The sequence below is a fragment of the Elephantulus edwardii genome, unplaced genomic scaffold (assembly GCF_000299155.1).
Source record: "Elephantulus edwardii isolate Elephantulus edwardi_28Jun2011 unplaced genomic scaffold, EleEdw1.0 scaffold00023, whole genome shotgun sequence".
In the NCBI taxonomy this organism is placed as follows: domain Eukaryota; kingdom Metazoa; phylum Chordata; class Mammalia; order Macroscelidea; family Macroscelididae; genus Elephantulus; species Elephantulus edwardii.
Genome location: NW_006399773.1, coordinates 10756740 through 10781196, shown reverse-complemented (window position 1 = coordinate 10781196; position 24457 = coordinate 10756740). Strand labels below are relative to the sequence as shown.

Sequence of the window (24457 nt, the reverse complement as noted above, 5' to 3'; positions counted from 1 at the left end):
ACACAGTATGGATATTTTTGATACTCAATTTGTCCAGCTAGTGAAAAAGGAAGTATCAATATTTTTAATGGTAATATATGTACCAAATATTCTGGTAAAAACTTTAACATATATCAATTCATGTTTTATAAATATACACTCAGTTTACATGTTCAGTCAATTTCTGATTGCAAATGTTTGTAAAAAACCACAATTTCTTCCATCTTGACTTTAGTTGTTGATGTATATATTTGAATAATAATTGTATTAACAGATCTGTCTCATATAGATATGGATAATATCAGGTCATTCATAAAATTGTTCTTCAGGATGGACTTTTAAATAGGCTTTTTGACTATTTGAATGGCAATGCCGATCTTTCTCAATTTTTCATTTCAACCTAATAGATGATATAAGTATCTGATTAAAGTGGCCTTTGCCAGTCTATTTCAATTATCTAATGCCTAAAATGTGCATTTTTATGTGTTCTGCTTCATCTTTGATAACTTCTAATCTTTTCTGGAATCATACTTCATACATCCCCCGTTCTAATTATGAATAGAAGTTTGAGTTTTCTCTCTTTCTGTTGACTGTTCCAATGTACCTCTAGGGTTATATCCAACTGTTTTCCTCTATTGTTCACAGAGTTTTCAAAAGTCTGTTATTCAGAAGTGGATGGTCAATTTTCCAACCTAGTCTGCTCTCAATCTTGAAGCTGTGTCTAAACCTGTCCATGGTGAGTGAACCTGCTGATACCTGAAACCTGTGGCATACCCTCCATCATACCAGCAACTTCTATCATATCTATAACTTGTGCTTCATCTAAGTACAGCAATTGACAAACAAATATTATACTTTTAAGAGCTAAGGACGTACAAGCAAGGGTACAGATATTTAAGAGTGAGTATTAACATGCAAATCACTCTACAACACAACAAATATCAGGTAAGAATTACACACCTAACAACGAAACCTTAAAAACAAGCAGTGTGCAGAAATCAAGCTGTTCAGGTCCATGCCTGCTCACTGACTGGTTGAACATACGGTGAAGATACATTAATAATAATTGGTGATTGTAATGTAGAAGTTCGAGGAGGGGGAAAGAAGAACAGAAATTACTGACTTGGTAAAAATTATGAGGCTCAAGATAGAATAGTTGAATTTTGTATAACCAATGATTTATTCATTACAAATACTTTTTGTTAAAAACACAAGTGACAAGTATATAGTTATGGCTGTCACATGATGGGCTACCCAGGAATTAGACTGACTACGTCTGTGGAAAGAAATTGTTGGAAAAGTTCAATATCAGGCATCAAATAAAACAGGCGAGGTGCTGACTCTGGAACAGACCATCAATTACTCATGTCCAAAATTCAAGTTAGAGCTGAAGAGGATTAAAACAAGGCCAATGAACCAAAACCCAATCTCGAGTCTATTGCACTTGAGTTTAAAAACCATCTCAGAAGAGATGTGAGGCATTGAACACCAATGAAACAAGATCGGATGAGTTGTGAGATTATATTAGTGATACCATCCATGGAGAAAGCAAGCTGTCATTAAAAAGATAAGGGTGGGGGAGAACAAATTGGATGTCAGAAGAGACTATGAAAATTACGCTATAATGTCAAAAAGTCAAAACAAAGAGGAGAAGAATAGATTTTAAAGAGTACCTTGAGAAGACAAAGCAAAGTATTGTGAAGGAATTTGAAAAGAACTGGAGGTGCAAACTGTATATACAGCATTTCTTAAGCTGAAAGAACTGAAAAACAAATTCAAACCTCAAGCTATAATACTGAAGGTGCTATAAGCAAAATACTGAATGATTCAGAAAGCATCAAAAGAGTTAAAAGAAATAGACTGAATCATTGTACTAAAAAAATACCCTTTCAGGTAATAGCTTATGATCAAGAACCTATGGTGATTAGGAAAGGATCAAGTTGCACTGAAGGCATTAGCCGAAAATAAGGCAGAGGGATGAGGATGAGTGGGGTGGGGGAAAGATTAATCAGGAGGTTCTACAATTTCATGGGGGGATTGAGGGAAATGGGAAGAATCTATGAAACAATATTTGACTTTTGTAAATAAACTAGTAAAAAAATCAACTTGGGGTGGGGAAAGGAAAGGAGAGGGAGTAAATTGTACAACAATGAATGAATGAAAATCTAATTTTTTCTAAGCATTTGTTAAAATCACAATTAAAATTTAAAAAGTATTTAAAAATAATTAAGGCCTCAGAAATTGCAAGAATACCAACTGATGTATTTCAACAAAGAGGTGTGGCCCTAGATGTGCTCAGCAAGATATGACAGGAAATTTAAAGAACAGCTATTTGGCAAGCTGACTAGAAGAGATTCATGTTTGTGCCCATTCCCAAGAAAGGGGGTCTAACAGAATGTCAAAATTGTTGTTGTTTTTGTTATGTGCCATCAAGTTGTCTACGATTCATAGTGACTCCATGTACAACAGTTCTGAATCCAGCCCTGTTCTGATGCAGTCTTACTGACTCTGACACATCTACTTCCTTTGCCCTAATTATTGTATCAATCCATCTCATTCGGGATCTTCCTCTTCCTCTCCTGCACTGTCCCTCCACCCTTCCAAGCATAATGTACTTCTCCAAGAATCAGTCTCTCCTTGGCCACATGCCCAAAGTGAGACATGAGCTTCAAAATCCTAGCCTCAAGGAGAGACTTGGTTTCGCCCTTTCCAAGATCAACCTATTTGTTGTCTTGGTGGTCCATGCATCTTCTCCAACACAGACATCAATTCTTCTCTTATCCTTAGTCATTGTCCAGCTCTCTGATGTAAAACAAATAATTGGGAAGACCATGGTCTGGATCAGGTACACCTTAGTCTCTAGTCTGACATTGTTGTTTCTCAGTACTCTGGAAAGGTCCCTAATAGCAGATTTACCTAATGCAATTTTTCTTTTGATTTCCTGACTGCTAGTACCAAGAGTGTTGATTGTGGAGCTGAGCAAATGGTAACTGTTAAAAACCTCAGTCTCTTCTCCATTCATTATGGTTCTACCAATTGGCCTAGTGGTGAGAATCTTTGTCTTCTTGATGCTTTTCCATTAATATCAAATGCAGGTAAATTTTGCTGAAGATCATTCAAAAGCAGAATATTGACAGGACTGCCAGATAAATTGAGGGTCATTTAGAAGACACCATGATGCCACAGATATCATTGCTTATGTCAGATGGATCTTGGCTGAAAGTGGAGAATACCAAAAGAATGTTTATTTGTGGATTACAGATTATGCAAAGGCATTTGACTGTGTTCATCATAGCAAATTAGGGCCAATACTGAGAATATCTGAAATTCTAAAACATTTCATTTTGCTCATGTGAAAGCTGTTGTGGGAACATAATAAAGAAAGAGTATGTGACTTATAACCAAAGAAAGTGTGTGTCAGGGCTTTATCTTTTCTCGACACCTATTCAATCCGTATGTAAAGCAAATCATATGAGAAACTGGATTACATGAAGAAAAATGTGGCATTAGGATAGCAGGAAGTCTCATCAACAACCTGTGTTATGCAGATGATGCAACCTTACTTGCTGAAAGAGAAGAAGACTTGAAATGGTTGGTGCAGAGTATCAAAGACTACAGCCTTCAAAACTGGTTACATCTTAACATCAAGAAAACAAAAATCTTCATTACTAGGGAAATAGGAAGCATCATTATAGATGGAGAAGAAATAAAAATTGTCAATGTCATCATCTTGTGTGGTTCCACAGTGAATACCAATACACTAACAGTCTGGAAATCAAAAGATAAACTGCATAGGGACAGTCAGCTGTCAGGGTCCTCTCCACAATGCTGAAGAGGCAAGACATCAGTTTGACGACTAAAGGGTACCTCATTCAACCCATTGTCTTTTCGTTCACTTGTTACCCATTAGAAAATTGACATGATTAAAGATGACAGATGAAGAATTGATGCTTTTGAGTTGTGGTGCTGGAGAAGAGTGTTCACTATTCTATTGACTGCCAAAAGTGAAACAAGTATGTCTTGGAGAAAGGTGCAGTTAGGGTTCTTCTTGGAGGCAAGGATAGTAGTGAAAGTTTGTCAGACATACTTTGGGCAGGTTGATAAGAGAGGCCAGTTCATAGCCTTAATTTGGTCAATCCAATTTAGTACCAAATTACAAGATTTTTTATGATTTCTTTGATTGGGTTTTCAAGTGGTTTTACATCTACACACTTAACCTCTACAAAAAAACTTTCCCACTTTCTTAACCTTGCTTTTCTTTTTGAACCATACCTTCTTGATTCTTAAATATTTCTACGTGACTTGACGATGTCACCATTCCTTTATTCCGAACTATTCTTACCCTTGCATACTGTTCTGATCAATAACAATTTTTCATATTCCCAAGTTCAACTATAGTCTCTAATGTTTTAGGCTGACTATGTTCATAATATTTATATAACACATATAAACCTGCTTTATATTGTTTTTGTATGAGTCTTTATTTTTTCTGAAAAGTAATATTATTACACAGAACTTAACTTGGAGTATTTTCTGTTTTTGAAATAAATTTATTTCTTAAAAAAGATAATCTAATATCATTTTTTATAAAACCTAACACATACATTTTGTATCATCACTCCATAATAATATTTTAATCACAGTGTTATGTAACAAACCTTCTGAAAATTTAGGTAGGAATATGAATGCAAGAGCAATGTTGTTATTGTTGTTCTTATGTGCCGTCGAGTCACCTGCGACTCATACCAACCCTATGTAAAACAGCCCTAAACTCTGCTCTGCCCTGTGCCAATCGCACTGTCTCTGACATTCCCATCATGATTACCCCAGTCACTGAATCAATCCACCTCATAGAGGGTCTTCCCTCCTGTGCCGTTCTTCCACCATCCCAAGCATGATGTCCCTCTCCAAGGACCGGTCCCTCCTCACAACATGTCCAAAGTATGTTAGACGGAGCCTCAGAATCCTTGCCTCCAATGAGCCACCCAGTTTAACCCTTTCCAGGACAAATCTGTTTGTTTTCCTAGCAGTCCATGGCAATATTCTTGAAAAATTATTATTATAATTTCTTAATGTTTATAAATTTTTACATCATGCTTTGTTGTGAAATATATCTGACACTGAGGTTTGTAATTTATGAAAGAATTAAATTAAAGTGCATAGAATATCATTGCTAAACTTTCATTAGGAGACAATTATAAATTAACCTTGAAATTACTAGAATGTTTTCTAAAAGTTGTTGTGTTGTGTACGATACAGTTGGAACTAAATCATAGGTTCAAAGGTAAATACCTGTTGGGTTTTCAGAGGCAGTTAATTGCATGGGAGATGGGAGGATAAAACTGAATATTGGTAATATTTAGTGGGCCAATGCCACTAAAAATTTCAAGGGAAAAGAGCCTATTTATTACACCGTTTAGTCTGAAATTTAGATATACATAGAAAAATAATTACCTGTACCAGCTGGACTCTTCCTTTTCCTTTCCTTTTGGGTCAGGTCCAGTAGGAGGTTGCAATAATCCAATCCTGAAATAACAAAAACATTAATGAATATTTCAAGATCTACTTCAAATGGACAAGATTGCAACCTTAATAGGAAAATAAAGTTGTTGTGTTTTGTTTTTGTTTTTCTAACTAAGCATTTAAATATTTTTAAATGTTACCATAAATATTTTAAAAACAATGAATAGGTAATATAAAGAAATATTAATACATGATTATGATTCTTTTTATCATAATTTATAAGAATTTAAGCACTTACTTATCATGTAACACTGAAAATATCAACTGTACTGTAAAAATAATTAAAACATAAATGAGTCATAGTGAAGCTTCCTTTATTTCTGCAAATATCCTTCCACAGCCCATCAAAAACATATATAAATACACTGTTGGTAACCTGGCTAACTAGGATTACAGAAATGAAAGAATTCTTTATTATTGACGACAGGAATTTCTGCTACATATGGGAATACAACTGTACTAGAAATACTTCGATTTACAAAAGCAACGAATAATGTGTTGTATTGATTAAATTAGTAGTAAACAAAGCTATTATGTGCTATCAAGGCTGCTCCAGACAGGTAGTGACTGTACACACAATCAAATGACCAACCTAGCCATCTCAAACACACTTATTCCCACTGCTCCAGTCACAGAATCGATCCATCTCGTCGAAGGTCTTCCTCTCCTTCGCTGCCCCTCCACTCTGCCAAGCATGATGTCCCTCTCCAAGGACCACTCCCTCCTTGCAACATGCCCAAATCCTGCCAAATCCTGTGCTGTTCTTACAGTCTCTGCTGTAGTTAAGCTTATTGCTTAAGCCATTGTATGGATTCATGTCACCGATGTTCTTCTTTTCTGCTGATACTCTACTTTTCTATATATGCTATCCTTCTCCAGAGAGAGGTTGACCCCTTCAGATAGTATGTTCAAGGTATATGAGATGAAGTTTCACCCATCCCTTCTTCTATGGAGCATTCTGGCTTCACTTCTTCAAGATAGATTTGTCTATTTGACAGTATGAAATGGTCCTCATCAACACCATGATCAAATGGGATTAATTTTTCTTTGGTCTTCTTTATTCGTTGACATCTTTGTTAAGCATTATAAGCAGTTGAAAATATCATGGTTTGAGTCAGGCACAACTTAATCTTTAAAATAGCTTCTTTGCTCTTTGTTTGTTGCCATGTGCCATCGAGTTATCTGACTCATAATGATATGTACAACTTCGCTAAACCCTACCCTATACTGAGCCAGTCTCACTAACTCAAACACATCAAATCCCGTGTTCTAAAAATAAAGAAAAAAGAAAAAAAAATCCCGTGTTCTCAGTTATCATGTCAATCCATCTCACCTGGGGTTTTCCTGTGCTTTGCTGTCCCTACACCATTCCAAACATGATGTCTTCTCTAAGGACTGGTCTCTCCTGGTCACATGCCCAAAGTATGTGAGACAGAGCTTCAAAATCATTGTCTCCAAGGAGAATCTTGATCCGACCCTCTCCAAGACAGACCTATTTGCTCTCTTGATGGTCTATGGTATGTTCAAGACTCTTCTCTAGCACCACAACTCAAAGGCATCATTTTTTATTCTGTTATTCACGTTATAAAATTTCTTTGGCAACAGAGGAGCCCATTGTAGTAAGACATTAGATTTCTTGACTGTTATTTCCAAGCTATTGATTTTGGATTAAAGTAAAACTAAATCCTTGACAATTTTTATATTTTCTCTCTTTATCATGACGTTATTTATTGGCCCAGTTGTGAGAATTTTTGTTGTCTTTACGTTGAGGTATAATATATATTAAATGCTGCAGTCTTTAAATTTCATCAATAAATGTTTTAAATGGTTTTTTTTGTTTGTTTATTTGCTTGTTTGTTTGTTTTTTATTTTCAGTCAGCAAGGTTTAGTTACTTGCCTACCTGATGCAATATTCCCCCCCCCCATATACCACAGATCTTCAGATGATTCACTAAGGATAAAGCTTGAATAGTTGTAGAGGAACTTGACATACAACACTCTTGATCAACAATGTATTATTGATCTTGTTATGTTTGAACTACAGCTTCTTAGTCTGTGCATAGTTTCTGCATAAACACAATTAAATATTCTTGAACTCTTTTCAAACTGTCTGTAATTTTTACGGCATACACAGTCAAATGTCTTTGAATGATCAATAAAATAGAAGTAAACGTTCTTATTACATTCCTTTATTTCAGTCAAGATCCACCTGAAGTCAACAAAGTAACCCTAATACAAATGTTGTTGTTGGTTTTTGTTGTTGTTATTATGTGCCATCAAGTCATTTGTGGCGCATAGAGACCTTATGTACAAGAGCTCTAAATGCTGTTCTATCCTGTGCCAACCTAGCCATCTCAAACACACTTATTCCCACCACTCCAGTCACAGAATCGATCCATCTCATCAAAGGTCTTCCTCTCCTTCACTGCCCCTCCACTCTGCCAAACATGATGTCCCTCTCCAAGGACCAGTCCCTCCTTACATGTCAGACAAAGCTTCATAATCCTTGACTCCAAGAAGCATTCCAGCTTCACCTTCTCCAGGACAAACCTGTTTGTTCTCCTAGCAGTCCATGGTATATTCAACACTCTTCTCCAGCACCACAGCTCAAAGGCATCAACTCTCTATCCACCCTATTCACTGCCCAACTCTCTGATGCATATCACATAATTGCAAAGACTATAGCCTGGGTCAGGCGTACCTTAGTCTCCAAGTCCGACATCATTGCTCTTCAGTACTTTTGAGAGGTTCCTCACAGCCGACTTTCCCAATGCAATTCGTCTTTTGATTTCCTGGCCGCTGTTACAAAGGGTGTTGATTGTGGAGCCAAGCAAACTAAGATTGTTAACTATCTCCCTCTCTTCACCATCCATACTGATGCTGCCAATTGGCCCAGTGGTGAGAATCTTTATTTTTTTTATGTTGAGCTTCAGACCATATAAGAGGCTGCAGTCCTTGATCTTCTGCAGCAAATGCTTCAGGTCCTCCTCAGTTTCAGCAAGCAGGGTTGTGTCATCTGCATAACATAGGTTGTTGATGACTCTTCCATCAATCCTGATGTCACATTCCTCTTTGTACAGCCCAGTGTCTAGGATGATCTCTTCTGCATACAGATTGAAAAGGTATGGAGACAGAATACATCCCTGATGGACCCCCTTCTTGATTTTGAACCATGTAGTGTCTCCTTGCTCTGTTCTGACGACTGCTTCTTGGTCCAAGTATAGGTTTCACATTAGCACAATCAAATATTTTGGGATTCTCATTCTTCTCAGAGTCAGCCACAGCTTGTTGTGACTGACACAGTTAAAAGCCTTTGCATAATCAATGAAGCACAGATAGACATTCTTCTGCTATTCTTTGCTTTCTGCCAAGATCCATCTAACATTAGCTATAATATCCCTAGTACCACGACCTCTTCTAAATCCAGCCTGTACATCTGGCAATTCTCTGTTGACATATTGTTCCAAACATTTTTGGATAATTTTCATCAGAATCTTGTTCGCATGTGTATTAATGATATTGTTCGATAATTTCCACAGTCTGTTGGGTCACCTTTCTTTGGAATGGGCACAAATATCGATCTTTTCCAGTCAGTGGGCCAGCTGGCTGTTCTGCAGATTTCTTGGCACAAATTAGTGAGCACATCCAGGGCAGTGTCTGTTTGTTGAAATATGTCAATTGGTATGCTATCAACTCCTGGAGCCTTGTTTTTTTTTCAATTCCTTCAGAGTTATTTGAACTTTCTCCTTCCATAGGCTCTTGCTCACATGTTATTTCATGAAATTCTTCTGTGTCAGCCAATTCCTTCTGATACAGTGACTTCCATCTTCTCTTGATACTTCCTGGATCATTTAACATTCTACCTAAAGTATCCTTAAGTATTGCCACCTGTGACTTGAATTTATTTTTCTACTCCTTCATCTTAAGAAATGCTGAGTGAGTTCGGCTCTTTTGATTTTCTGACTCCAGCTCTCTGCATATTTCATTATAGTATCTTGCTGTGTCGTACCAGGCTGCCTTCTGAAATTTTCTGTTTAGCTCTTTGATTTCTTGATTTCTTCCTTTAGCTTTGGCTTCTTGGCACTTTAATGCAATATTTAGAGTCTCATCTGACATCCATCTTGGTCTTTTCTTCTTTTTCAACCTTTGTAATGACCTTTTGCATTCTTCATGGATGATTTTCTTGATATCTTCCCAGAGCTCATTTGGTCTACACTCATTGGTGCTCAAGGCCTCAAACCTATTCCTTAAATGGTTTTGAAATTTGAGTGGGATAGACTTAAGATCAAATTTTGTTTCCCATGGACTTGATTTAATTTTCCTCAACTTCAGCTTGAACTTTCATATGAGTAGTTGGTGGTCTGTCCCACAATCAGCACCCGGCCTTGTTTTCACTGCTGATATTGAGCTTCTCCACCGAGTCTTTCTACAAATGTAATGTATTTGATTCCTATGCATACTATCAGGTGAGATCCATGTGTGTAGCCTGTGTTTATGTTTCTTATAAAAGTGGAACACTCAAACATATGTCAAGAAAGTACTTAAAAAAAAAAAAAGAAAGTACTTTTCTCCCAAGAATAAAATCTTAAAGACAGAAAGGGGTAATAAAGAAAGATTAATGTAAATAAAAATTACAGTGAAGAATTTGGAAAAGTGTGATTACATTGTAGACATTTTAATTAAATGTATATAACAAAATGTGGATGGGTGGATGAATAGAAAGCAATTTACTTTCTGAACATTCACCCCACTTCAAGTACAAAAATATTAGAAATATATTAACTTTAGCTGAAAAAGATGTCTCTATTATTGTGATTATCAAATAACTATTTAATGTTTAATTAATTTAGACCAGTTTATTGGTTCTTCCTGTTATTACATATACATAAACAAACATATGATCTACTTGTCATAACTCCAAATGTTTTATAAATTACTTTCCTATATAAAATGTTAAATTTATCTTAAGTGCTACAAATTCATTAATAAAAGTTTGAGTTGTTAGATTTCATCAAGAAGTGGGTAACATTCCAATTCTTACGTTTGGAAACAAATATGTCAGGTTGAAGGGCTCACAATTTTTATGCCCAAATCTTTTCTCCATCCTGATTATACAAGCCTGCTCATAGTCAACACAATTTTAAAATACTTAACAACAGTGCCTGATAAACTAATCGAATTTTCTCATTCACATTATTCCAAGGATGAACTAAGAGTTCTATATTATGACATTTTGCCAATCTATCCATGACAAATAGCATCATGAATTATACAAATGCTTAATAGGTTAAAGGAAAAGCATATTAAATCCTTCTTTTAAAGCTAAGAAATATCATTTCAAAAAATCTAGCTAAAATTTCTACTTAATAATATGTAAAGAAAAACAAGTTGAACTAAGTCTAAATTTTCAAAACCACTATTTTCATTAAAAATATCAGCATTACCTTGTTGTTGTGTTGTGAAATTGAGTCACCTGATAGAGAGCAGAAAATAGGACATAAAGGCACAGGGCTGTTATAGTCTCTCTGAAAGGACCAGAGGGAGTGAGACTAGCACAATCCCTTATGACCCCAGAGCAGATAGCAGATACAGAGCCCATACCCAGGCCCATGGTGACTCTATAGTCACACCAAGAGCAAAGGGTTCATATATCCATTGCTGACTCAGACTTTACTCATTGTTGTGGTACTAAGAATGGGATTGATTAGGAAAATAAATTGGAGAGAGGGAAGGCAAAGAATATCACCTAATGCAAATCCAGGTTTTAGCTCAGAATCTCCAAGGCACAATTCCTCACTTAGTCCAGGCTCTGGTTTCTGCTCATTGACACAAATTCAGGAAGTCTCTGTTTTCCTCAATCATCTAGCAAGGTTCACCTTGTAACAGTTATAACTCAGCTTCTCTTTAATTATCCAGAAAGCACAGTGAAACCTTTAACTGTGGCCTTTATCTTAGGGTTCCTCAGGTTCAACCTTGCCATAGTTTCCCCAAAGCAACACCAGTCTCTTTACCGGCATCACCAGGGTCTCACTCTCAACAGAGTCTTGCTCAAGTCTCCCTCAAATCTTGCTGCCCAGTGTGGGAACAACACCCTTATCCTAGTTCCACAGCTGATTCTGATTTACAATTCCACGTGTCTGTAGGTAATACCTAAAAAAAGTCAAATTTAGGCTAACACTCTAAGTATTAACTACTGATAAATGAACAGTTCTGTATTTCCTTCTGTAGGAAATTTTGTGGATTAAACTAAGGAATATCCTCTATTTTGTTTGGTGGTTCTACTTTGTTATTATTGTTATTGTTATGTGCCATTGAGTTGCCTGTGACTCATAGCAACCCTACGTACAACAGCTTTGAAGCCTGCCCTGTCCTGAGCTAGTATCACTGATTCCAACATCATTCTACTAAACTTAGAACATATTTTTATTATTAATATTGTTTGTATAAATGGATCCAACTTTTGTTATGCTCGAACGTTTCAGAAGCCATGCATGGTGATTCTATCAAAATGCTAGGAGCCACTAAATCAACTATGATGCATAGTGACCCAAAGATCTGCATATCTATACCATACCCAATGCCATCCTCATCATCACCTATATACTTGACATTCACTGTGACTATCACACTGAGTTCTTCCTCTCTTTCATTGACCCTCTATCTCCAAGAATGCCTGGGCCTTCCTAAAAATCTGCTCCAAATACAGGTGGGTGAAACCTCACCATCTTTGCTTCCAAGCAGCTCCTTGGTTGCACCTTCTCAAATATGTATTTCTTAGTTCTTTTGGCAGTGAATGGGATATTCAGTATTCTTTTCCAGCATTACAATTCAATGGCATTTATTCTTCTTATGTCTTTCTTATGACTGTCCAAATTATCAATTGAATAACAAGTAGTTGAAAAGATAATCACTTAAATCAGAAATACCTTAATCTAAAAAAAAAAGAAATACCTTAATCTATAAACCAACATTACTCCTAAATACCTTATAGAAGATCTTGACTGCATAATTAGCAAACCTAACCCCCATTGCACTAGTTACTCTATCAATTCATCTCATCCAGGGTCTCTTCCTCTTCTGAGCTGTCCCTCCACCTTTCCAAGCATAATGTCCTTCTCTAAAGATTGATCCCTCCTGGTCACATGCCAAAAGTATGTGAGACCAAGCTTCAAAATCCTAGTCTCCAAGAAGAAACTTGGTTTCACCCTCTTAAAGACAGATCTATTTGTTTTCTTGTCAAAGGTGTTCATTGTAGACCCAAGTAAGATAGAATAGTTGATAATTTCAATATTCTTTCTATAATTATGTTGCATATTGGGTCCAGTGTTGAGAATTTTTTGTCTTCTTTGTATTCAGATATAATCTTTATTGGAGGTTGTAGTCTTTTAATTTCAACAGATGCTCCGCGCGAGGAGGGGCCATCTCCTCCTGTACCAGTCAGATCCAATTTGATGGTACATACACACAAAATAATAAAATAAAAATTAAAAAAGTCTAGCTTCTAAAATGATAATTTCCAGCATACAAATTAAATAGTTATAGAGAAAGTATACAGCCCTTATATAGATCTTTTGTTGTTGTTTCAAATCATGAAGTTTTCTCTTGCTCTCTTGGGCTAAATTTCATATGAACAGTTAAGTACTCTGGGGTTTTCATTCTTCTAAATGTTACTCACAATTTGTTATGATCCCCACAGTCTAAAATCTGTATTGTCAATAAAATACATGTAGACAGACACCTTTCTGCAACTCTATGTTTTCAGCCAAGATATATTTGACGTCAGTAATGAAATGGCTGGCACTACAGCCTTTTCTGAATCTAGTTTGAATTTTTCACAGTTCTCTGCTGTTGTGGTTATGTGCCATTGAGTCACCTGCTACTCATAGCTAGTGACCCTATGTACAATACCTCTGAAGCTTGCCCTGTTCTGAGCCCGTCTCACTGACTCCAACAAACCTCCCCCCCCCCCATTGCGCTAGTTACTGTATCAATTCATCTCATCCAGGGTCTCTTCCTCTCCTGAGCTGTCCCTCCACCTTTCCAAGCATAATATCCTTATCTAAAGATTGATCCCTCCTGGTCACATGCCAAAAGTATGTGAGACCAAGCTCCAAAATCCTAGGGTCCAAGAAGAAACTTGGTTTCACCCTCTTAACAGACCTATTTGTTTTCTTGGTAGTCCATCGTATGTTCAAAACTCTTTTCCAGCACCACAACTCAATGGCATCAATTCATCTTCTGTCATCATTTGTTATTGTCCAACTCTTTGATGCATAGCAAGCAAAATCATGGCCTGGATCAGGTATACCTTAGTCTCTATACTGACATTGTTGCTTTTCAGTACTCTGGAAAGGTCCCTGACAGCAGTATTATCTTCTGCTAGATTTTACTTCAATGTCGTATTAATGATGTAGTTTGCTAATTTCTACAGTCTGTTAGATCATTTCTTTTTTTTGTAAGAACAAATGTAAACCTCTTCCAGCTAGTTAGTCAGCTTGCTGTCTTCCAATTTTTTAAATGTATAGGCTGATGATTATATGTACAGTTACATCTGTTTGCTAAAACACTTCAAATTATATCCATAAATACCTGGGGCCTTCAGTGAAGATGAAACTTCTTCTTTAATTCCTGATCACAACATAATTTACCCCCAATTTCTTTCAGTATTGCAACTCAAGGCTTGAATTTGTTTTTCAGTTCTTTTAGCTTAAAAAAGTCAAGTGAATTTTCCTTTCATATTTCCTAACTCCCACTCATTGTGCTTTTCATTGTAGCATTTTGTTTTGTCTTCTCATGCTGTCCTTTGAAATATGTCCAACTCTTTTGCTTTGCCATTTCTTTCCTTATTTTTGGCTTACTGACATTTTAGTGCAATTTTCATAGCCTCTTCTAACATCCATTTTGATCTTTCTCTCTCTTTGCCTTTACAATGACTTTTTGCTTTCTTCCTGGATGATATCCTTAAGGTCATCCCACAGTTTATTGGGTCTTTGATAATTTGTGTTCAATGCTCCAAATCTGTACTTAAGATAATTTTTAAATTCACGTGAGGTTGACTGAAGATCATATTTATTGCTCCTCAAATAGCTGCTACTTCTTGATGAAAAACAACCACCTCTTTTTCTCAGTACAGGTTTCACACAAGTAAAATAAAATGTCTGAAATTTCCATTCTTCTCAATGCTAGTCATAATATGTTATGATCCACAGAGTTATATATCTTAGCATAGTCAATAAAGAACAAATAGATATTATTTTTATATTCTTGGTTTCTTCCAAGATCCATTTCACATTATCAATGATGTTGTGGTACCACAATCTCTTCTAAATAAATTCACATTTTTAATGTGAATCAGAATAAATTATGACTAACAATGAGAAGAATTGAAATTCCAGAACACCAGTTGTTAAAAAGGCTCTTGATTCCCCATTTATGGGTTTTATTACCTTGTTAAATGTTAGTTGACCTTTGGTTCATGGGTTGATTTTTGTATTCTCAACTGTATTCCATTGGTCTATATGTTTATTGTTGTACCAGTAAAATGCTATGCTGGCTACTACAACTCTGTAGTATGTCTTAAAATCAAGAAATGAGATATTACCAAATTAATTTTTGGGTTTTTTAGAACAGTGTTGCTTATTTGGGATCTTTTTATTTTCCATATAAAACTAGAAATTACCTTTTCTATCTTCTTGATGAATGAATTTGGTCTCTGTATTTGGATTACATTGAATCCGTAGATTATTTTGGTGGGATTGTCACCTTCACAATGTTTCATTTTCCTGTCCATGAACAGGAAATATGATATTCCAGTTCTGAGAAGGAGGCCGCGCCAGTGACAGTGATGGCAGCAGAGTCGGCACTTCCAGCCATGGAGAAGCTGCAGGGGCACCTGGCCGCGAACCCGGACCCCAAGAAGTTATTGAAATACTTGAAGAAACTCTCCACTTTGCCTATTACAGTTGACATTCTTGCGGAGACTGGAGTTCTGAAAATAGTAAATAGCTTTTGAAAACACGAACATGTAGGAACCTTTGCCAGAGATTTAGTGGCCCAGTGGAAGAAGCTGGTTCGGGTTGAACGGAACCCTGAACCTGAAGAACAGGAGTTTGAAAAGTGTAACTCCCGAAAGTTCCCCAGGGATGTTCTCCAGAAGGAGGAAGAGATGGAGATGAAGTATCAAGAGTGCCACTGTTGGCGAGCTCTGGTGGCCTAGTGGCAGGAAACTGCACTGCAATCCCAGAAGTGCACGGTTCAAATCCACCAGATGCTCTCCTGAAGAAGGAGGAACAGTCGCCTCCTGTACCAGTCAGATCCAATTTGACGGTACACGCATAAAAAAAAAAACAAACCAAAAAACAAAACCAAAAAAAAAAAAAAAAAAAGAGTGCCACTGTTGAAGAATAGGTCAGGCATCACGGTTGGGGTGAGACTGAGAAAGAACTGGATAAATTATGTGTACTGCGTTGTAACAGATGAGGGAAAGAAAAGATTAGAAGTGATACATGACTGAGTATTATGGTTAGCACAGGAGTCCAGAATTAAGGTTGCATAGAGAAGTGTACTTGGGGTGGGGAGTGGGGGGAAGGGATGGGGGACTTGTATACCAATGAAGGAATTTTTTTTTCTTTTCAGAGAGGGGAGCGAACTGGTGGGGAGGGGTGGGCAGGGAGAAAAGTGTGGCAATGAATGAATGGAAATCCAAAATCTCTGTAAATGTTTATTAAAATTAATAAAAATAAAAGAAGAGCTAAATAAACTGAAAATCATCTATCTTAAAAAAAAATAAAAAATAAAAAATTGGAAGGCCGCTGGGAGCCAGGCCTCCAGCATTGACCACAGACACAAGAAGCCCAGGAAGCTGTCTGATCTGGAGAGGCCTCCCAGAGTCTCTCATGGTCAGGAGAGGCAAGAGGACAGGAAGCAGTGTCACAGAGTCTCTCCACCTCACTCTTCACACCCTGAGTCTTCGGATTACAGCCATGTTCAGTCCACTCCATCTTCTAAGGACACCAGTCCTTCTCAGCCGTGTGAGGACCACTACAGATCCTCAGAGGAGGACCATGAGCCCATTGTTCCACACCAGAAGCCTGTAAAAGGCTACAGTAGTACTTTTCAGGACAGACTGGGACTCATTCAGGAACGAATGAACCTCAAAATAAAGGAGTGAGTCAAAGCAAGGAGCACAAATCTTCCCACAAGGAAAACGGGGAGGAGAAGTCTACTGCTCTGAGTAGAGAGAAATCACACAAGGCAGTTCCCAAAGAGAAGAACCAGGAGATAGCACAAAGGGGAAGCCACCCCCTGCTGGTGGAGAGAGAGAGAGAGAGAGAGAGAGAGAGAGAGAGAGAGAGAGAGAGAGGAGAGAGAGAAAGAGAGAAGGAGAAGGAGAAGTTCTTACCGCCTTTGGAGGTCACATCAGACAACCACCTTAAAAAGCCAAAGCAAATACTTTTTCTTTCACTTTTCAAAGAGAGGAGTGAACTGGGGCGGAGGGGGGGAGGAGGCCTGGGCAGGGAGAGAAGTGCAACAATGAATGAATGGAAATCCAAAATCTCTAAATATTCATTAAAATTATTAAAATTTAAAAAAATAAAGCCAAAGCACAAGACTCAGAGAAAACCAAATCTGACAAAAAAATATGCAAAGTGTACACAGTTTAGACATTGGAAAGGGGGCAGGAGACTTACTGCCCAAAGTAAAAGAGAAGCCTTCAAACAATTTAAAAATGCAAGAAGGGAAACTGAAAACGTTCCATCTGGACAGAAAGCCAGGGCTCCCTCCCTAAAGCTGAGAAGGCTGAAATGGAGGCCGAATTCGAGCAGCCCACCAGGTCTTTTGAGTCATACCTCAGTTATGACTAGCCCCAGAGGAAAAAGAAAAAGACCGTGAAGACTTTGGCCACTGCACTGGGGGAGAAATGACTTAAAAAAAAAAAAAAAAAGCGATTCTAAAAGCTCTAGTAAAATCCTGAGTCGACTGCAGCCAAGCTGAAAAAGACTCCCACCGGTGGTTCCAAATGTGCCTATCTCCCAGAAATGATGGCCTTGCACCCACAGTGCATCCGAGTGCTGAAGAACAGGAGGAGTCCCATGTCATCGTCTCGAGCCTGTCTTAGAGAGGTGTACGCCTAGTCAGCTGTATCGCATTGAGGAGTGCAATCACATATGAACTGAGGACACAGATCAGTTATGGAAAAGTCACTGTCATCGAGACTTTAAGGAAGAAAGGCCAGAGAGTATGAGTCATGACGAGGGATGTAGCTGAGGCTTCAATGCCCGAGAGTAGCGGTTACGGTTATTGACGAAGAACATCCAGTCTGCACATGCCAACAAGCCCAAGGCCGACAAGCCAAGATGGCCTTTGTCAACTCTGTGGCCAAGCCACCTCGTGATGTCCGAAGGAGCAGGAGAAGTTTGGAACAGGAGGAGCAGCTGTTCCTAAAAGAATCAAGATCAAGACCGCCCAGGACCTCACAGGAAGCAGCCACACTTTCTTCAGCAGTGGCAGCAGCAACAGCTTTCACCCCTCCACTGATGAATCGGCTTACAACGGCCCGAGTACCAGCAGTGCCCACTTGGCACCTGTGCTCAGCAGCTCTGTTTCCTATGATCCGAGGAAAGCCGCTGTAAAAAAAATTGCCCTAATGGTGGCCAAGATGATTAAAGCTTTCAAGAACAGATTCTCCGGACGATAAATGAGGACTTGCCTGGGAGATGGAATTTAGGGCTGAAGGAGTGCAAGGGCAGTGGGGGCTGGAAAGAGTCTTTCCCGAGGAGATCAGAAACTTTTGGTGTCAGGTTTTGCAGTTTTCAGGTACTGAACCTATAAACTTGTGTGCCACACCCACTGCCTCCCTGCCTGGAAACCACTTCAGAATTCTGAAGAAGATGTGAAGCCAGTCTTGCTGAGGATTTTAAGGTCAATTAAACTTTTGTTGTTAACTAGCCTCTTTGTAAAGTATAAGACATAGTTTTAATTAATAAGTATTGTCCCCAGATCATAAAAAAAATATGATTTTCCATTTAGTAAGATTTCTTGCCATTTCTTGTAGTGTTTTGTACTTTTCCACATACATATCTGTTGTGTCTCTATTGTTTCTGTTGTTAGGTGCCACCAAGTTGTGTATGACCCATAGTGACACTATGGATAACAAATCTGAACCCTTCCCTATCCTGAGCCATCATACTTTCTGACATGTTAGAGCCCATTATAGCAATAACTGTGTCAATCCAACTGGTCGAGGGTCTTCCTATCCTTTTCTGATCCTCTAACTTTCGGAGCATCATGCCCATTTTCAAGGAATAGCCCCTCTTAGCAACATTTCCGAAGAAAATGAAGTGAAGCCTCATCATCTTTCCCTCCAAAGGCCACTCTGGCTGCACCCTCTCCAAACCATATTTGTTTATTCTTTTGGCACTCCACAGGATGTTCCACACTCTTCCCCAACACCACAGCTTAAAGGCATCGATTCTTCTGTCATCCTTATTTATTGCCCAGCTCACAGATGCATAGCAAGTGATCAGAAAGACCATGGCCTTCCTTAATCAACCAGATTCACCTTATTCCACAAACTTAACATAATTATTTCTCCCACAATTTGGAGCAGTCTCTAACTTTCCTACTGCAATATATCTCCTGATTTTCTGACTACTGGTACCCAGGGTGTTAATTGTGGATCCAAGTAAGATGAAGTTGTTGACAGCTTCAATCTTTTCTCCATAATCATGATGTTGCCTATCAGTCCAGTGGTAAGAATATTTGTTTTCTTGACATTGAGATACAATCTATATTGAAAACTGAATTCCTCAATCTTCTGTAACAAGTGCTTCTAGTCCTCCAGACTTTCAAAAGCAAGGTTGTGTCATCTGCTTAATGCAGGTTGTTGATGAGTCTCCCTCTGATCCTGATGGCACATGCCTCTTCATAGAGTCCAGTTTCTCAAATAATTTTCTTCACGTACAGATTTAATGAGTATGGAGAAGGAGTTCAATCCTGATACACTCCTTTCCTAATTGTTAATAATGTAGTGTCCCCTTGTTCTGTTTTCACAAAAGCATCCTGGCCCAGATATAGGTTTCACATGAGAACAATTAAGTAAGTACTCATAGATTCCCATCTTTCTCAATATTACCCCATAACTTGTTATGATTCACACAGTCAAATGCCTTTTAATAGTCAATAAAGCATAAGTAGCCATTCTTCTGATGTTTTTACTTCTAGTAGGATATATCTGACATCAGCAATTATATATATATATATCTGGTGCCATGACTTCTAAATTCTGTTGAGCTTCTGGCAGTTCACTAACTATATATGTTCTGATCTAGGCATTTTTAAATGATCTTTAGCAGTATTTTGCATGCATATGATATTAATGATACTGTTTGATAGTTTCCACACTGTGTTTTACCACCTTTCTTATGGATGGAAACGAATATGAATCTCTTCCAATTCATTGGCCCGACATCTGTCTTCCAAATTTCCTGGCGTAAATTGATGAGTGCATCCAAAGCCACATCTGTGAATTGAAACAAGTCAAATCGTATCCCATATTCCTGGGGCTTTAAGACCCAGCAAGTATCAAAATGAAATGGAGGGAATATATAGTGGGAATATATAGTGTCACTAAGCTGACTGTCACTGATAACTTTCCGGAAGTACCATATGAGCAGGAGCCAATGGTAATAAAGGAGGAAGTTGAAGTTGCATTAAAGGCATTGTGTCTCTAGTTAAGTTTATTCCTAAGTATTTCATCCTATGTTTGGTCATTGTCAATTGTTATGCTTTTCTAGCTTCCTTTCCCATGTTTTCTTTGTCGTTATAGAGAAATTCAGCTGATTTTTTTATGTTGACCTTGCTATTCTTTTAAATTGGTCTACTAGGAATCTTGAGCATACCATGGACCACCAAGAAAGCAAATAAATCTGTCTTGGAGAGGGTGAAACCAAGTTACTCCTTGGATGGTAGGATTTTAAAGCTCTAGGTCACATATTTGAGCACAAGGCTAGGAGAGGCCAGTCCTTTAAGAAGGACATCATTCTTGGAAGTGTGAAGGGCCAGTGCAGGTGAGAAAGATCCTGGATGAGATGGATTGATACAGTAACTGGGGTAGGTAACAAGGATAGATGTGTTGAAGTCAGTGAGACTGGCTCAGAATAGGGCAGGCTTCACAGCTGTTGTACACAGGATTACTAAGAGTTGCAGCAACTTGACCGCATGTAACAACAACAGATCTAACAGTCTTTTGTTCAGACTGGGATTTTCTGCGTACAGTATCATGTCAATTGCACCTCTTTACTAATTCGGATATATCTAAATTTCTTGTCTTTTTGAGCTTGCTAGAACTTCCAACCCAATATTGACTAGAATAATGATAATGTTCAAACTGAACTGGCCCCTGTCAGGAAATGGAATATTTTTATTCTCTTTTTATTGAAGATGATGCTGGCTCAGTTTTCATTGTGTTGAGGGAATTCCAATTTACTCCCATTTTATTAAGCGATTGGGATTTTTTATCTATTTTTTGTAGTTTTTAATTTTTTAATACTGATTTATTTACAAAGTTTGAATACATTGCTTTTCAAAAAAGATCCTTCCCATTTCCTTTATCCCACTCACCCATCAAATTGCATAACCCTATAATGAACAACTACCCCCCATCCTCATCACTCTATTTTCACCCTCCCCCTCCCTTGGATCTGCATACTCATTCTACAATAATGGTTTTATACAGTATTTGTCCATGTGGGACTGAGTTAGTTCACTCAGCATAATGCTCTCCAGTCCCTCCTAATATTTGACTAAGTGTTTTATTCAGGGTGAGGTGTCAAATGCCGCTTCTGCATCAATTAACAGGATAATGTGGTTTAGATTCTTTGCTTTGTTAATGTGCTGAAATACATTAATTTGTTTTTCATATGTTGAAACATCCCTGCATTACTATTATTAATCTTGCTTGGTTGTGATGAATTGTTTTATTTTTCGGTCAGGACTTAGTTAAGAATTTTTGCATCTATGTTCATAAGAGTTTTATATATATTGCCTTCGAGTCAAGCACAACTCAGTAACCATATGAACAAAAGGCCTGAAGCCCCTCTACAACTATTGGCACTTTATCGAAGTTCATAGAGTTTATGGAGTTATGTTGTTTAGGAAGTAGATGCCACTCTTGCTTCTAAACCTGTCATAGAATGTTATTGGTTGAGTTGCCTGCAAATGAATAGTGACCCTATACAGCTGCTCTGAACCTTTCCTTCTTCTGAGCCAGTCTCACTAATTCTGACACATCAACACCCAGTGTGTGCGTGTGTGTGTGTGTGTGTGTGTGTGTGTGTGTGTGTGTGTAAAGCAGGAGTGACATCCACTTCCTAAACAATATGCCTCCAGAAACTCTATGCAATTTGATTAATGTCAATAGTTGTAGAGGGGCTTCAGTTTTTTTATTCATAGGGTTTCTATGAGTTGTGCTCGACTTGAAGGTATTCAATAACAACACATAAATATTTGATGATTTCTTCACTTGTTTGATAGTATAGTTATACTTGCTTTAGGAAGTCATATTAACAGAAGCAAAATGGTGATAATGGATTAAAATAGAACTTTCATGCATTTTTGAAGAATGTAACCAATGTCATTGAAAAATCTGTGTAGAAATTGTTGAATAAGTACTTAGAGTGCTATGTAAATTCATTGAAACCCAATAAAATGTTATTTTAAAAAACAACAAAATATATTTGCAATAGGTATATGATTTATTCTTACATTTAAATTCACCTATCTTAAATGTAAACTGAGCTTTCATTTGTTGTTGTTGAAACAACATACAACTTCTTTTCCCCTTAAATTATCATTTAAAAAAATATTATTTGTTTATACCATCATTCACTTTTATACAATTATTCACGCGAATTTTGTGGCAGTTTTCCCACCATTACTACAGTTATTTGGTATGTCAAAAGGTTATATAATTCATGGTGGCAGCAGGATACAATCACTGAATGAGCACAGCTTCAGAAATGTGTTCACAGTCACCTCAGCCTTCAGCTTCATGGCTTTAGGCCAGTGTTACAGAACTTCTTGTCCTGCCAAGTATTGTGTCTCTTCCACAGTCCTCCAACAAACTTAGGCAGACTCCTAGCTCTGGTTCTGTGGGTTAGTAGTTACAAGTTCTGCTCTATCCCATGTCAAATTTCTGGATCTAGGCTGCAACTCTTGCATCTGCTTCACCTGTAGTCCGTGATATGAATGGCACAGGACTCTGAACCCAAAGGACTTGAACTCTGTATGCTCTACTTTGCTGGTGATTCTCAATATCTGCTGCTCCATCTACTAGATTTAATGGTAAGACTAGCCCAACACCTTGGGAATAGACTGACACATTCCATTCACGTTTCCATACATTTGTGTGGTAATGTCAAATTCAGTAGCTAGGAAAGCAATTTAGGACAATGAATCATTGACACCAAAAACCAACCCCTAACTTTTATAGTCATTGACCTTCATATGTGAAGACTTAAACATCTTCTTACGATCATCTAACTAATAACTACACTTGTGAAGGCATGTAAGCCAGTTATTTCATGTCTCAAATTTTAATAATCCCATTTTAGGTAGCCTATTTCTGATTTGGTCATCCTTATCAAGCTAGTACTGTGTGAGAACAAACATGTCCCTTTTGTAGAAAGCATGTAGAAATCTTCAGCTCAGTTTGAAAAGCTTAAGCTTTGGCATCCACAATGTCCAGTTCAGGGCAAACAATCAGTTTGCAGTAAACAACACTAACTCACAGCGTGGATCATCTTTTCTTCATCTGGTTGTGTTAAGATCAAGTCATTTCAATTTTACACTTGAATTAGTTTTCAAGTTCAAAGTCCCTGAAATTTAGTATGTTCAAAGCTCTCTGCTTTAAAATCACATTTTAAAAATACTATTTTCTTAGATTTTTCCAAAGTATCCTGTGATTATTAACATCGGTGAATGTAGCCTTGAACACACCAAATCGTTAAAACTTTTGACAGGTTGGCTATTGGCAACTGAACTATGGTACTGAATTATATTGGATTTCTCAGAAATCTGTCTGCTATGATTACCCATTAACCAGAGTACACAATTCCTGGTATTACATGGTGTTGTTGTGTCATCAAGCCAGAACCTAACCCATAGCTGATTCTCTGGTGCATGTTAAGAGGCAGTTAATGCACAGAAGGAGATTGCCCATCCATCTGTAGAGCAGCTGATGGATTCAAACCATGGGCTTTGGGGGTTGTAATATAGTTTCTTACCACTAAGCTACCAGAGCTCCCTACATGATATCTATAATTTGATTTCACAAGTGATATCCTTTAATGGCCTTCATTCTGAGTACATGATAGAAAATGATGTACTAAGTTACTGGGAGAATTCTAGAATATAACTCGAGCTATTTTGATAGTATTTTGAGCTAAGTACAAAACATTATATTGCTCATGATCATAAACATGTCTGAAAGACCTATCTGAAAGATTTAAATGAATGTTTTCAAAAGCTGAATTAAGCAGTGCCTCAATTATAACAGTTATTTCAGATTTGAATGTCTTACAAATTAATATGGCCTGTGCCTCAAGGTACTCTATGGTTTAAATTCAGGAAAGGCGTGTGCTATATAATTTCACTAAACTTATTAAATCGATATTCTGAATGAATAATCAGAGAAGAAGGTCTACATATGAAGAACATGACATTAGGATTGAAAGCAGATTCATTAGAATACAAATAATAGAAATTTCTTGTGTAAGTGAGGAAGACTTGTAGTACTTACTACGGAAAATGAAAAGCTGCCAACTTCAACATAGATTATATCGGGGGGAAAAAAAACAATCCACTAAAATCTTCACATATTGGTCAATATATGCTATCACGAAAAATAGAGGTCATATTGACAGTATGAAGAATTTCGGTTCATTGGATTCATAAT

The 24457-nt window shown here is 37.5% G+C and overlaps 1 pseudogene; it reads left to right on the top strand.

Annotated features, from left to right (window-relative positions):
• The first annotated feature begins 15346 nt into the window (after positions 1–15346).
• Positions 15347–18199, top strand: LOC102870617 (annotated as a pseudogene).
• Positions 18200–24457: the final 6258 nt, after the last annotated feature.